Genomic DNA, 12,423 nt, shown 5'->3' with positions numbered 1-12,423 from the left:
ACGACAGGAGTACCCCAGGGCTCTAGTCTTAGCCCGACATTGTTTAATGTCTACACCGCACCCCTAATTAGCCTGATTGCTTCGTTTGGCATAGAAGCCATAGCCTATGCCGACGACACGCAATTGATCCTGACCATGGACAAAGACAACCAAGACTGGGAAGAGAATCTCAAAGGCTGCCTTACGGCGACCTTTGATTGGATGCGAACTAATCATTTGAAATGTAACACCGGGAAGACGGAGATAATACCGATGGGCTCAAACAACGAATTCATACCCAGACTGTGGTGGCCGGAGAAAGCAGAAATTCCACCTAATACTGCCAACACGGCCCGCAACCTGGGAGTGACTTTTGATAGTAATCTGTCCTTTAAACAGCAGGCACTGAAAGTGGCAGGTACATGCTTTGGTGTTATAAAGAGTCTGAGAAAGTTCTTCGATCTCCTTCCCTTGGAAGCCAGGAAAACAGTGGTGGTCGCACTGGTTACATCTCATCTAGATTACTGTAACGGACTATATGCAGGCACCAACAAGGAGGTCACCCACAGGCTCCAAATGGTCCAGAATTCGGCGGCTAAACTCATATTAAAGTGGCCCAGAAGATCATCAGCGACAGAAGCCCTTAAAACTCTACACTGGCTACCTATCATTAAAAGAACTCTATTCAAAATATTGCTCATCACCTTCAGAGCATTTCATCAACGTGGACCACTGTATCTGCGGAAAAAATTCACCAGATATCACCCAACTCGAATTCTCCGCTCGTCCAATGACAATCTTCTGGCAGTTCAACCATTCAGGCTTAAGACTCGTGGAGGCAAATCCTTTGCGATATTAGGTGCAAAAGCATGGAACACCCTTCCTCCCCGCATAAGAGCGCTGGACAAAGAAACTGAATTCAGGAAGCAACTAAAAACCTGGATCTTCACTCTTCCAGTCACTATCGCCAGATCCCTAGTGTAAGGTTCCTATCTTATCAGCTACACAAGTGGGCGCCAAGATGCTCTTTGGAGCGATAGTTGCGCGGTACAAATAAATCTTTACATTACATTACATTACATTGACGCACATTACATTATTCCTTCATTGCAAAGTACATGATTGTAGCGGTATGCATTGCATTATTTCTCCCATTGCAAGGTACCAGGGTGTATTGTTACGCATTGTATTATTTCTCTTTTGCCTAGCACAGGATTGTATCATTATGCAGTGCACTATTGTTTGTCAATTGCAACATGTGTGACTTGCATGCTATGTTATGTTATGTTCAAATTTCTTATAGAGCGCACTTACACCAGGCGGCTTCATGGCACTGAGAGCAGAGGGGAAAAGGGAGACGTTCAGTGGTAAAAGGTGAGAAGATGTTAGTCATAGGCTGAGTGGAACAGGAGGGTTTTCAAACAGGACCTAAAGTGAGCATAGGAAGTGGTAAACCTCAGCTGGAGAGGGAAAGAGTTCCAACGGGTAGGGGCAAGAAACGAGAATCTGAGGCCCCCATGTTTTTTGCTCTTAAATGTAGGGGTCATAAGCAGGGCGAGATGGGAGGAACGCAGATTACGAGATGGGCAATAACGGTGGAGGAGAGAAGAAATAAAGACTGGACCAAGGCCGGCCAAGGCCTTGAAGGTGATGCAGCCTAATTTGAATTAACAACGTTTGGCTACTGGGAGCCAATGAAGGGTTTTGAGCAAAGGGCGAACATGATGGTGTCTGGGTTGGTGGAAGATCAATCTTGCAGCCTGATTCTGGACAAGCTGTAGCCGGTTCAGCTGATATGAAGGGATGCCGACATAAAGGGAGTTGGCGTAATCGATCCTGGAGATTACGAGGGCCAGAAGGGCTAAGGTAAGGGCCTCTGTGGTGAGGAAGCGGGAGATCTTACGAATTTTGCAGAGGTGGAAGAAACTAGAGGAAACCACCGCATTAATGTGGGGCTTCATCGAGAGGTCCTTACTGATGATGACACCAAGGCTTTTAGCAAAGTCAACAGGACAGGGAGGTGGACCAAGACATGGCGGCCAAAAATTGGAGCTTCAAGGATTGGAGATGCCCCCGATCAAGACCAACTCGGTCTTGTCGGGGTTAAGTTTTAGATGATTTTTCCCCATCCAGTCGCTGATGAGGCACAGGGTCGACTGAAAATTGTGGATGGATTGATCCGAGGAGTCGATATCAAAGATCAGCTGAATGTTATCCCCATAATTAAATGCGGTTACATTACTTCCTCGTAGGGAACGGATCAGGGGGGTGAGGTACAAATTAAAAAGGAGGGGGGAAAGGGAGGAGCCCTGGGGGACGCCACAAGTCAGTTTCACTTTATCAGCGGAAAAATGGGAAATTGTGCCTGGTAACGATTACTTAAAAAAGAGCGATCCCACTCAAGGGCCGGCCCCTGGATGCCGGCATCTCTGACACGGCCGACCAAAATATTATGGTCGACCGTGTCAAAAGCGGCCGACAAATCCAGGAGCACTAAGGCCTGACTGGTCTTAAGGTCAGCCCCTCTCCGCAATTTCTCCATCACTGAGAGTATGACTGACTCAGTCGAATGGGCGGGTCTAAAGCCAGCCTGCTGAGGGTCCAGAAACTGAGTACGTTCAATAAAGGAACTCAGAAAGCTGGTAACGTGGGCTTCCAATACTTTGCTCAGGTAAGGGAGCAAGGAAATGGGGTGGAAGTTACTCATCAAGGCCGGATCGGCGTTAGGCTTCTTCAAGATAGGTACTACCTCAGCAATCTTAAAAGAGGTAGGGACCAGACCGAGCCGAAGAGAATTATTGAGAAGTGTCAGAGGGGGCTGTGGACAGGCAGTGAAAGCCTCACGCAGAATGTGAGGGGGGCAACAGTCTGTGGGGGACCCTGAAGTCACCCTTTTTAATAGGGCGAAGAAATCTTCTTCAGAAATCGGGGGTATCTGTGTGACTAAGTGAGGGTTCAAGGTGACAGGAACAGTGGCGGAGGTAGACATGGATGAAGGTGTACTACAGGTGATACTATTTTTAATTTTAACTATTTTGTCCGTGAAAAAGGAGTTAAGAGAATCACAGAGTACTTGGGAGTGGAGGGGTTTAAGAGTCACCCTGTCTGGGTGCGACAGTTCTTCCACAATATAGAAGATGTTTTTCGCCTTAGATGCAGAGTCTATGATTTTATTGGAAAAGTGTAGGGATTTGGCCTGAAGGATACTGTGTTTATAATCTTTAAGCAAGGCCGTGAAAGCCAATTTTTCCTTGGGGGCGTAATCTCGCCTCCAACGACGCTCAGCCTGCCTAAGTGTTAGTTTTTTTGCTTTAAGTTCCTCTGAGAACCATCTCTGTGCATCATGGGGGCGTTTTAGTTTAACACGTTTTAGTGGTGCGACAATGTCGCTAGCTGTTTCAAGCCAGTGTCTCAGGCTCCTGGCCTGAGTGTCCAGAGAGTTGCATTTGGCAGGGTTGGAGGCACTGAGTAAGGTACAAAATTCGGTGAGGTCCGTCCTGTTCCAATTCCTAGCCAGCAAATTTCCCTCAAGAGTCTTACTAGTATGAGGCACAATGGGAAGGGAAAACGTAATAGTGAAGTGATCGGACCAAGAGCAAGGACAAACGAGGGGTGGGGAAATGTCCAAGTTGGCAGTCCAAACCTGATCTAAAATATGGCCTTTATCATGCGTGGCTGACTGGATATGTTGGGAGCAGTTCATGCCAGTCAGCAATTCCGTGAAAGCGAACGAACACGTACTCTCCCTAATATCGAGTGGCCAATAGTTAAAATCCCCTATATTCAGGAATTTGGAGTTATTAATCACCAACTGGGATTGCATGTCACCAAACAATAGCGGGAAACTAGGCATGGGCTGGGGGGGGGCGGTAGACGAGAACACAGATGAGGGGGGACACAGGGGATTGGAGTCTTAAAACTAGACAGTCAACCAGAGGGATGCTGGCAATATCTATTGACGAAAACCTGATAGGATGTTTGATGATGGCTGCGACCCCTCCACCCGGCTTACTGGGGGGTCTATTAGCCTGGAGGATGTAGTAGCCCGGCGGAATAGTCGATAAGATGTCGGGAGATGACTCTTCATTCAGCCAGGTCTCCATTATTAGCAAAATATCAGGTTTCTCCGCGTCCAAAAATTGAAAAATCTCTAACTGGTGTTTAGCCAGCGAATGAGTGTTCATATAGGAAACCATGAGGTTAAAGTTGGCAGCTTTTTTTGACTGGAGGGGTATGTTGGGGGGGCGGCAATGCCACGTCTAAAGGGGAAGCAAATTCCAGGAAATCAGTTCCGGGCAGAAAATGCCCAGTGAGTCCAGTCGGGATAACGTAGGAGGGCTAAGGGGCCATCGATTATGCAAACGAATCAGAGCTGGGCCTGGGTAAGAAACAAAAATGGCAGGGGTTTCGGCCCCTAGCTCCGGCTGGCCGCGGACAGGCGCAGACGGGCTACCCTTTGGCTTCCCTTCGGCGCGCCAGTGGCGCGCCCACTGCGCTCCCGGCTGGCCATTGCAATTTAAAGCTTAGCCCCACCCCCAGCTAGACCGCAGTGAGCAGCCACACCGGGATCTGGGTCCTCACCCTAGATGGCGCCTGCCCTCCACAACAATCGGCACGCGGTGGAACGGGGCAGGGAGGCACATCCGTTTTTCAGGAATTAACTCACCCGCAATGCTGACCCAGAATTAATCAGGCTAGTAGTGCAAAGAGGATCCAAAGTTTTAAAAATTCACAAACAGTAGTGATATCGATTTAAAAAACACCATAGAAGTAGCGAGGTAAAATGAGTAACTGTGACCTCTATGGGAGCCACACTGTGACCTCTATGGAGACACACTGTGACCTCTACGGGAGACACACTGTGACCTCTATGGGAGACACACTGTGACCTCTATGGGAGACACACTGTGACCTCTATGGGAGACACACTGTGACCTCTATGGGAGACACACTGTGACCTCTATGGGAGACACACTGTGACGTGTGGCACTGGATCAATGCCGCTGCTTGGAGGAGACTTAAATACACAAACAACAAGTGCTGGATCCAACCTCTCATGGATCCTGGCACCTTTAGTTGTTTTTTGGCTCCCTGAAACACTGAGCTGCCATTAGACACCCCCCCCTCCTGTGTCCCTTGAACCTGGATCCAGGGGGGGCATTACACATGTGCAGCACAGGTGAGGTCATCCGCAGGGCTGAATTCAAGATGCGCTCATGCCTGCAGGTGGAGACCTCCCAGCCTTGGCCTGGTCTCTGTTGGATGTGAGCTCAGGAAGGGTCCAGACATGAGATGATCCACTCTTGGGGCGGGTACAAGCTTTGTTATCCTCGGCATGGGTGCTCATAAACAGTTTTACATGAGTGGCAGCTTCTGCATCTGGGTGCTGGGACTCCACCCTTCTGATTTTGAGGTCTGATTTTTTACCCATTGGTTCTTGCAGGTTATACACCCGTCCATCAGAGCATCTTCGGGCAGCCAGGTAATTACGGGACGACATTGTGCTTGTATGGGATTCTTTAAGATAGTTCTTATCTGTTTGTGAAGGGAGAGATGCTGCAGCAGTGACCCCATCATGCCAATTAAATTCAGTGGTTTCTTTGGCATGAGGCAGACCGACCCTGTGTCACTCGGGCAGTGAGCAGCATCCTTTGCAGCAGTCCGTCTTCAATGTTTAACAGATGACAAACTGCCTGCTATGACTTTGTTGTGGCGCAACATTCAGGGATATCGGAAACCTCCACTAAATGCTTCAGGCGTCTTAGGAAAACACATCAGTGAGCACTTTTGACATTAAGTGATGCCAGTAGAACTGTCAGTGACTGGATTGATATAATGCAGGTGTTCTGGAGTAGTGTAATGAAACAGCGCCACCTTCTGGAAAGCTGCAACTGGTTTAATGTTATAATGAAATGAGTGCAACTCATTGTGAAACTGTTGTTATGGCATAAGCTGGAATGTACTGTTTCCATTGTATGACAGGCCTAGTTTGAGAACACACCAAGCAGACCTTTGCAGTGCGTGTAGTGCTTGCGTAATTCTTATCCTGGATGGATATAGACTCCTTTTTGCATACATGGTCTCACAATGGAATTTTCGTGGCAGAATACTCCCCCTGCCCCCCCCCCCCCCACCGGCTAAACCTTCTTTTAGGGGTTGGGGGTTGCATGATTTGTTTGCTTACTCACTGCATTTCACCTTGGTTTTGTCTGGCCCCCACCATTGTCAGATTTCTCCCGCTACCACTGGCCTGCAGTGTGATTCAGGGCTACAGTGACATGTGGGTGTAATGTTGCTTTTTAGGTCGAGCATTCGAGACCTCTTGTATATACTTTAGTATATACTTATTATATTCTCATATGTGTATGCACTTTGTGGGCTCTGGTGATCAGCCCTAGAACTTGTCTGCTTCCGCTTAGGGACTTTTTTCTGTTCAACTGCCACTATTTAACTGTCTTGATAGAAAACAACCAGCAGAGGGCAGTAAGATACCAGAATTGCTTTCTGCTGAGCAACCTTTTATTTTTCTTTATTTTTTTGGCAACTCTTTCTATTTAACTTTCTTGATAGAAAACGACCAGCAGAGGCCAATAACATACCAGAATCACTTTGGCATTTTCTAGATTCCAATCCATAGAAATTGTCTTCCACAAGCACCCATAGACAATAATATTTTTTCAAATCTTGTATTTTCAGTGATATGACCACCGAAGGCCTTGATTTTATATTAAAAACAGAGCTGTGGACTATACCATTTCCCACTGAAAGGCAATATTTCTCTCCTTGTGTTCCCATACCTGGCGTGTCATGCAGTTTGGTGTTACTTTCCTTCCATGTTAAGGAACAGTAGATGTTTCAGCACACAGGCTAATGTGCTGTATAGTTAAATACATATAACGTCCCAAAGGCGAGACCGATTGCATTGAAAATGCTAGTTCTGTTCTGCCTTTGCTCGTGTCTGTCTCCTGTATGTATAGGAGGTCACATGTTTTTCTGCCTGCCGAGAGAAAGAAAATAATACGCAAAACCCTTATAGCTGACCACTTGCTTTTCACTCCAACCAAGATTCTAGGTATGCCTAGTTTGTTCACGCTTCAGAGATTAAATAAAATCCTAGGTGCAACCAAAATGTAACAGGCAATGACGATTGGAGACCGCAGGGGGGCAAACAAAACAGTAGGAGGCTGCTGGTGCTAGTAACAACAGGCCAGCAACCACGATAAAGAAGCAACGACGGTTGTGAGCAAGGATTTTTAAAAATACCTGAATCCGAGCCTGAGCAATTATTCCGTTGTTTGTCCATGGTCCATCAAAGGGAGAAACACATGAGGAAGAAAGTGAAACTGACAGGCTCTGACCCATGAGATGCAAGAAAAGAAACAAACCAAAGACCTCTCAAGGAAATCTTGGGTGAAACCTAAAAGTGACATAAGGGAGCAGCTTGAGACGTGATGCAGATGCACACTGATAGATGTAGGCCGCAAACACCCCTTCATCAAAAAAGTCACACACTAATACTTGCCTCAAGTCCAAAGCCTAGAGTGCTCTTTTCATAACAGCCCCAGGGGTCTGAGATAGGTACAGAGACAGACAAAGCCAGATGTACAGACACAGAGAAACAAAGGCACTCCTAAACACATTCACACTTACTGTAAAAACACACTGACTGTTCACAGAACAGAGGATATTTGGCCAAAAGAGGGTGTGGAATGTGGGTTATGTTATGTTATAATGATTTGGATAGTGCACTAATCACCTGAGATGGTGTGCAGGCGATTGGGGAGGTGTGCAGGTTTTCTGCTTCTTTGAGAACTCAAGAAGTGAAGAGGAGGCTCTGATGTGTCGAGACAGGTCGTTCCAAGTTTTGCATGCGATGTAGGAGAATGAGCGATCTCCAGTTTTACTTTTGCAGGATCGGCAAATATGTGCAGTGGAGCGAGGGAGAGCATAGGTGTCTAGGTGGTTGCTGAAAGTGTATGCAGCTGTTCAGTTATTCTGGTCCTGTGTTGTGTAGGGCTTTGTTTGTGTGCGTGAGAAGTTTGAATTGGCTACGGTTGTGAATGGGGAACCAAGGAAGTTTTCTGTGGTGTGATGTGGGTGCGGCGAGGGAGGTCAAATATGAGTCTTGCAGCAGTGTTTTGGATGGCCTGGAGTCTTTGTAGGAGTTGTTTGGAGATTCTGGCATAGAGAGTGTTGATGTAGTCCAGCCTGCTGGTGATGAATGCTTGTGTGATGGTCTGTCTGGTATTTAGAGGCAACCATTTGAAGATTTGTTTTTTGCATTAAGCGTAGGATGTGGAAGCAGGAGGTGCACACTGCATTGACTTGAGCCGTTGTGTTGAGCTTGCCATCTCAGGTGATCCCTTAGTTACTTGTATGGTCTGTGGGTGTGAGTGTTTGTCCTATCTCTGACAGCCACCTGGTGGAGTCCATGGGGAGGTCTTGTTGCCGAAGACCAGTGCTTCCGTCTTGTCAGAGTGGAGCTGCATGCTGTTGGTTTGCATCCAGTCTGCTACCATGGTCGTGCAGTTGGAGAAGTTGGTTCTGCCGGTGGTTGTTTTGTCATTCATGGAGTGGATGAGCGGGTAGTGATCGGAATAGGAGATGACAATGATGTTGGCGAGTGGTGTAATGTGTATGTTCAAAAGGGTGGGCTGAGCGTCGATCCTTGTGGGACTCTGCATTTTAATTTCTCAGTCTCTGTTATGTTTGTTGTTGTTCAGTAGCACAGGCCAACTACAAGGCTCTCTGAGTAATTAAATGTTTTTTTTGTTTTCCATTTATCGTACAGGCTCAAATTCTTTAGAAAGTCTGTAAAGATCTCAAAGGATTGTTTCTAATTATTTCATTTGGCTTAAACCCTGCAGACTCCTTCTTAGCGCAGGAGACTGACTGGGGCTCCACCTCCAGTGTCCTCAGATTAAAGGGAGAGAATGTGGCCTAACGGCTAGGGTGGTCGACCTCAGAGCTGGGGAACCTGGTTTGAGTCTCGGCAGGGACGCTCAACATTCTGTAATTCTGGGCAAATCACTTAATCTTCCTGCCTAACAAAAATTAATGTGTCCCCCTGTAACATAATTGGTGCTCATGTAAAGCGCTCTTATATCTTCGGGTCTAGTTGGCGCTATATAAAACTCCACAAAAAAAATGGAAAAGTAAAGTGGCATTTTAACACAGGCAAAATTAAAAAATCTCAAATTATTGGATAGCCGATTCCTCTCAACTTTTCATCTTTTGCTGTTCTTCCCAACTATATATTTTCCAGCTTTGCTCTGCTTTTTATAGTACACTTCTATTTCTATCTCCTGTCTGTTTTATTCTTTCTTGTGTTTTGTTTCTTATTCCGTCCCACTTTCTTTTCCTCGCCCCTCCATCACAAGAGCAAGGCCCTTAGTTTGATTTCAGGATTATATGCATGATTGTCATCTTTTTGTCCCGGTTGTCCTCCAAGTGCTCCATGCCAGCCTCAATGTCTGTACTTCTCCCGACCTGTTCCTTTGCAAACTACCCCTGTCACGCACCTGGTTAGTCCCGGTCCTCCAATGAACCATTGCGGGGCCACCGCGCTACCAGGTGGAGTTCAGGTTTCCATCTCTGTCATTTGTCTGTATTTTGAGTTCTGCTTCTTCGCTATGTGTCAGTCCTTCCTCCAACATCAGCTCCTTGGTCTTGATTCCTCCTGGCTGTCATCCATGCTGTAACTGCTCATCATGTTCCCTATGCTGCAGGGTATCCTCCTCGATGATTCAACTCCTCATTGGTGATCTCCTGCTCCCTACGTCTTGGAGTAAAAGATTGTCCGCATTAAAAAATCTTTTATAGTCTTTTGTTGGTTTTCCCTTTCCAAGTCTGTATTGCTCTTCCTGTTGCCAGTCTTTCTTCTATTTCTACATTTTCCTCTCTTCTTCCTTTGCAGGTCTTTGTCCACTCTCAGTATCCTGAGGGCGCTGTTGGTACTCCTCCACCTTAGGTAAGTACTCCCATCCACAGCTGGTATGGCAATAGCTTATTTTTAACTAATATCCAAAACTGCCAAATCATACATTGTTCTGATATGTAAATGTAAATGTAAATGTACATGTATTTATATAGCGCAAATCACCGACACGGTATCTAAGCGCTTGCTTAGGGAACCCGTCCTGGTATTCCCCTGTGAGAAACCCCGGCAGGGTGTCCACAAGGTGAAAGCCAGGCATCCCGCTGCGAGGGGCCGTAGTGGAGATTAAGCAAGCTATTGCCCAGAGTCGCAGAGTGTGACCCCGTGAGTCGAGGAGGCACCGGAGCGAGAATTGTCGAGTCCGTGGAATTTTAAGCCCGAGACCCGCCGAGGCAGGGAATCGAACCCTGGTCCACGGTCGATCTCAGCTTCCGGGTCTGCCGCCTCTAACCACTGAGCCACGCTTCTCCACCTGTAACCAAAAATGCAACACTTTATTTCACTTTCCACCCTACTAGCAAGATGTAATTAAAACCACATGTTGAAACCTAACACACATTCAACCCACACGCTGGAGGCTAGTTTTGCGCTTGTTTTTCTCTCGATACGCAAAAACATGAAACCAGTATACCGGCATTTTCATGAACACAGAGACTGATGACTGCATATTTCACGCTACAAACTCTGGTATGGTGGCGTTGCAACCAGGGCAAAAGGTATGGTTATCGGAGCCTGTGGCACCTAGGACCCTCCAGGACAAGAAGGATGTGCCGTCCAGGGAGGGAAGCTTCAAAGGCTCTGCCGCCTTTGTTATGCAACCTCGGGCCTCTCCAGATAGTGGAGATGGCCATCCCCCCTGACCTGCTCCCATGTTTGGCAACTAGACAGGTGGGAAAATTAGTAAGATAAGGAGGTTTGCTCACTTTAAGCCAGCACCACCCCTCAGGTGTTCTAGCTTATGTGGACCCAACTTTTCAAATTCCTCCATGTTGTTGTGGGCGGGATTAGCATTTTAGGGTAAGGGTTATGCCTACATCCCACAGGAAGTGGTCGTATAGGGGATGTAGACACCCTAAAGGTAGGTACCCATTGGCTACTACCTGTCACTCTCCTTATCGCCCCTAAATTTAGTATTTAGGTGGCACCCCTGAACCCAAAAACTTTGATTCGACGGATCAAGAGAACGCTGAATAAGAGTCACTGCCTGGTCAGAACAGCAGAAGAGCTGGCACGAAACCCTGCCTGCAACCTGTTGACAGTAGAGGAGCTACGTCCCTGCAGCTGCAGGCACCAACAAGCAGCGTCTGGTCCACTGCCTGGCAGCTCCCCCATCGACACCGCAGATGTTCATGGAGATGCACTTGTGCTCTGGAAGGTCAGATTTGTCTCCCCACCGAGTGTGAAGACACCAGGATCAACCGGAGCTGCGCAGTACAAATGCCCTGGGTACCGGATGCCCTGCACCCAGCAGCAGCAGCAACCAAGTAGCTGTCGAGGGATGTCTCTATCCCTAAGACCCACTTCATGAGTGGTGAAGCTGTTTTGATTTTTGCCCCTGCCAGCTGTTTGTCCCTGTTCCTTGCGCATCCAGCCCCGCAGACCTAACAACAATGCACCTGCGCCGCCCAGCCCGGGTACCGACGAACCGGTTGTGCTCCCTTGCTCCAAGACCTCTCGAACTCCCTATTTGGGAGCCTTCGGGCTTGTTCCCAAGTTCCCCTATGCAGCCTGTCTTTAGGTGTCCCCACCCCCTTCTCTTTAGCACGCCCACCTACCAACTTCACAAGCACCCGGCTCCCGGTCGATTCTGGGCAGGTCGCAAAGAACTGATGGTAGTACTTTGGACCCTAGCCCCCTACTACTCGGAATCCAGAAGGTGAACCCCTAAAGTCAACTGTACCTACCTTTATTGCATTTATGCGTTTTCCTCCCATAGGATTGCATTGTGCGTAAAGGTTTGAACCATTTGCCTGAGGAGAGCTTAGAGCCTCTTCCCCTTGAGCGAGAGGACCTTCCCGAGGAGGAACTCATCCTAGAGAGACTAGCCAGGAGGGCAGCTCTAGAAGCCAACATCCTAGCTATGCACAAAGAAAGAGCTGAGATGGGCCTAGGACCCACCTCTGGTGGCAGCAAAATCATAAATAGGGAGAAAGAAGAAGCTTTTGACCCTAAGATCCCCCAAGGGATTGTCCCCAAATATGTAGAGGGTGATGATATCACCAAATGGTTTACAGCCTTTGAGAGGCCTGTAAAATGAGCCAACGCAGCCAAAGGTATCGAGGCTCTCTTCTCTAGGAGCTGTTCTCAGGAATATGAGGGATAGGTTTCTGACACTGAATGAGGCAGATGCTGAGTCATATGAACTCATGAAGGATACCTTGATTGAGGGCTTTGGACTCACCACTGAGGAATACAGCATCAGGTCCAGGGAGACTCGAAAAACACAGAGTTTGACCTCGGTAGATTGTGTAGATTTCTCAATTAACACACTAGGTGGTTGGTTGAAA

The 12,423-nt window shown here is 47.5% G+C and overlaps 2 protein-coding genes across 3 annotated transcripts in view; both read left to right on the top strand.

Moving 5' to 3' along the window:
* The window catches only part of LOC144772317 (uncharacterized), a 290,294-nt gene that overhangs the window by 82,557 nt on the left and 195,314 nt on the right, over positions 1-12,423 (top strand). The gene's annotated exons all lie outside the window — the stretch shown is intronic.
* Positions 5,419-12,423, top strand: part of LOC144772308 (uncharacterized) — a 44,273-nt gene continuing 37,268 nt past the window's right edge. Inside the window, exons 1-2 of the mRNA XM_078656535.1 lie at positions 5,419-5,461; positions 9,896-9,949. The gene's annotated coding sequence lies outside the window, so the exon portion shown is untranslated. The remainder of the gene's footprint in view (positions 5,462-9,895; positions 9,950-12,423) is intronic.

The sequence above is a fragment of the Lissotriton helveticus genome, chromosome 8 (assembly GCF_964261635.1).
Source record: "Lissotriton helveticus chromosome 8, aLisHel1.1, whole genome shotgun sequence".
NCBI lineage: Eukaryota > Metazoa > Chordata > Amphibia > Caudata > Salamandridae > Lissotriton > Lissotriton helveticus.
Note: the sequence above shows the minus strand (reverse complement) of the source record. Positions and strands in the feature narration are given on the sequence as shown.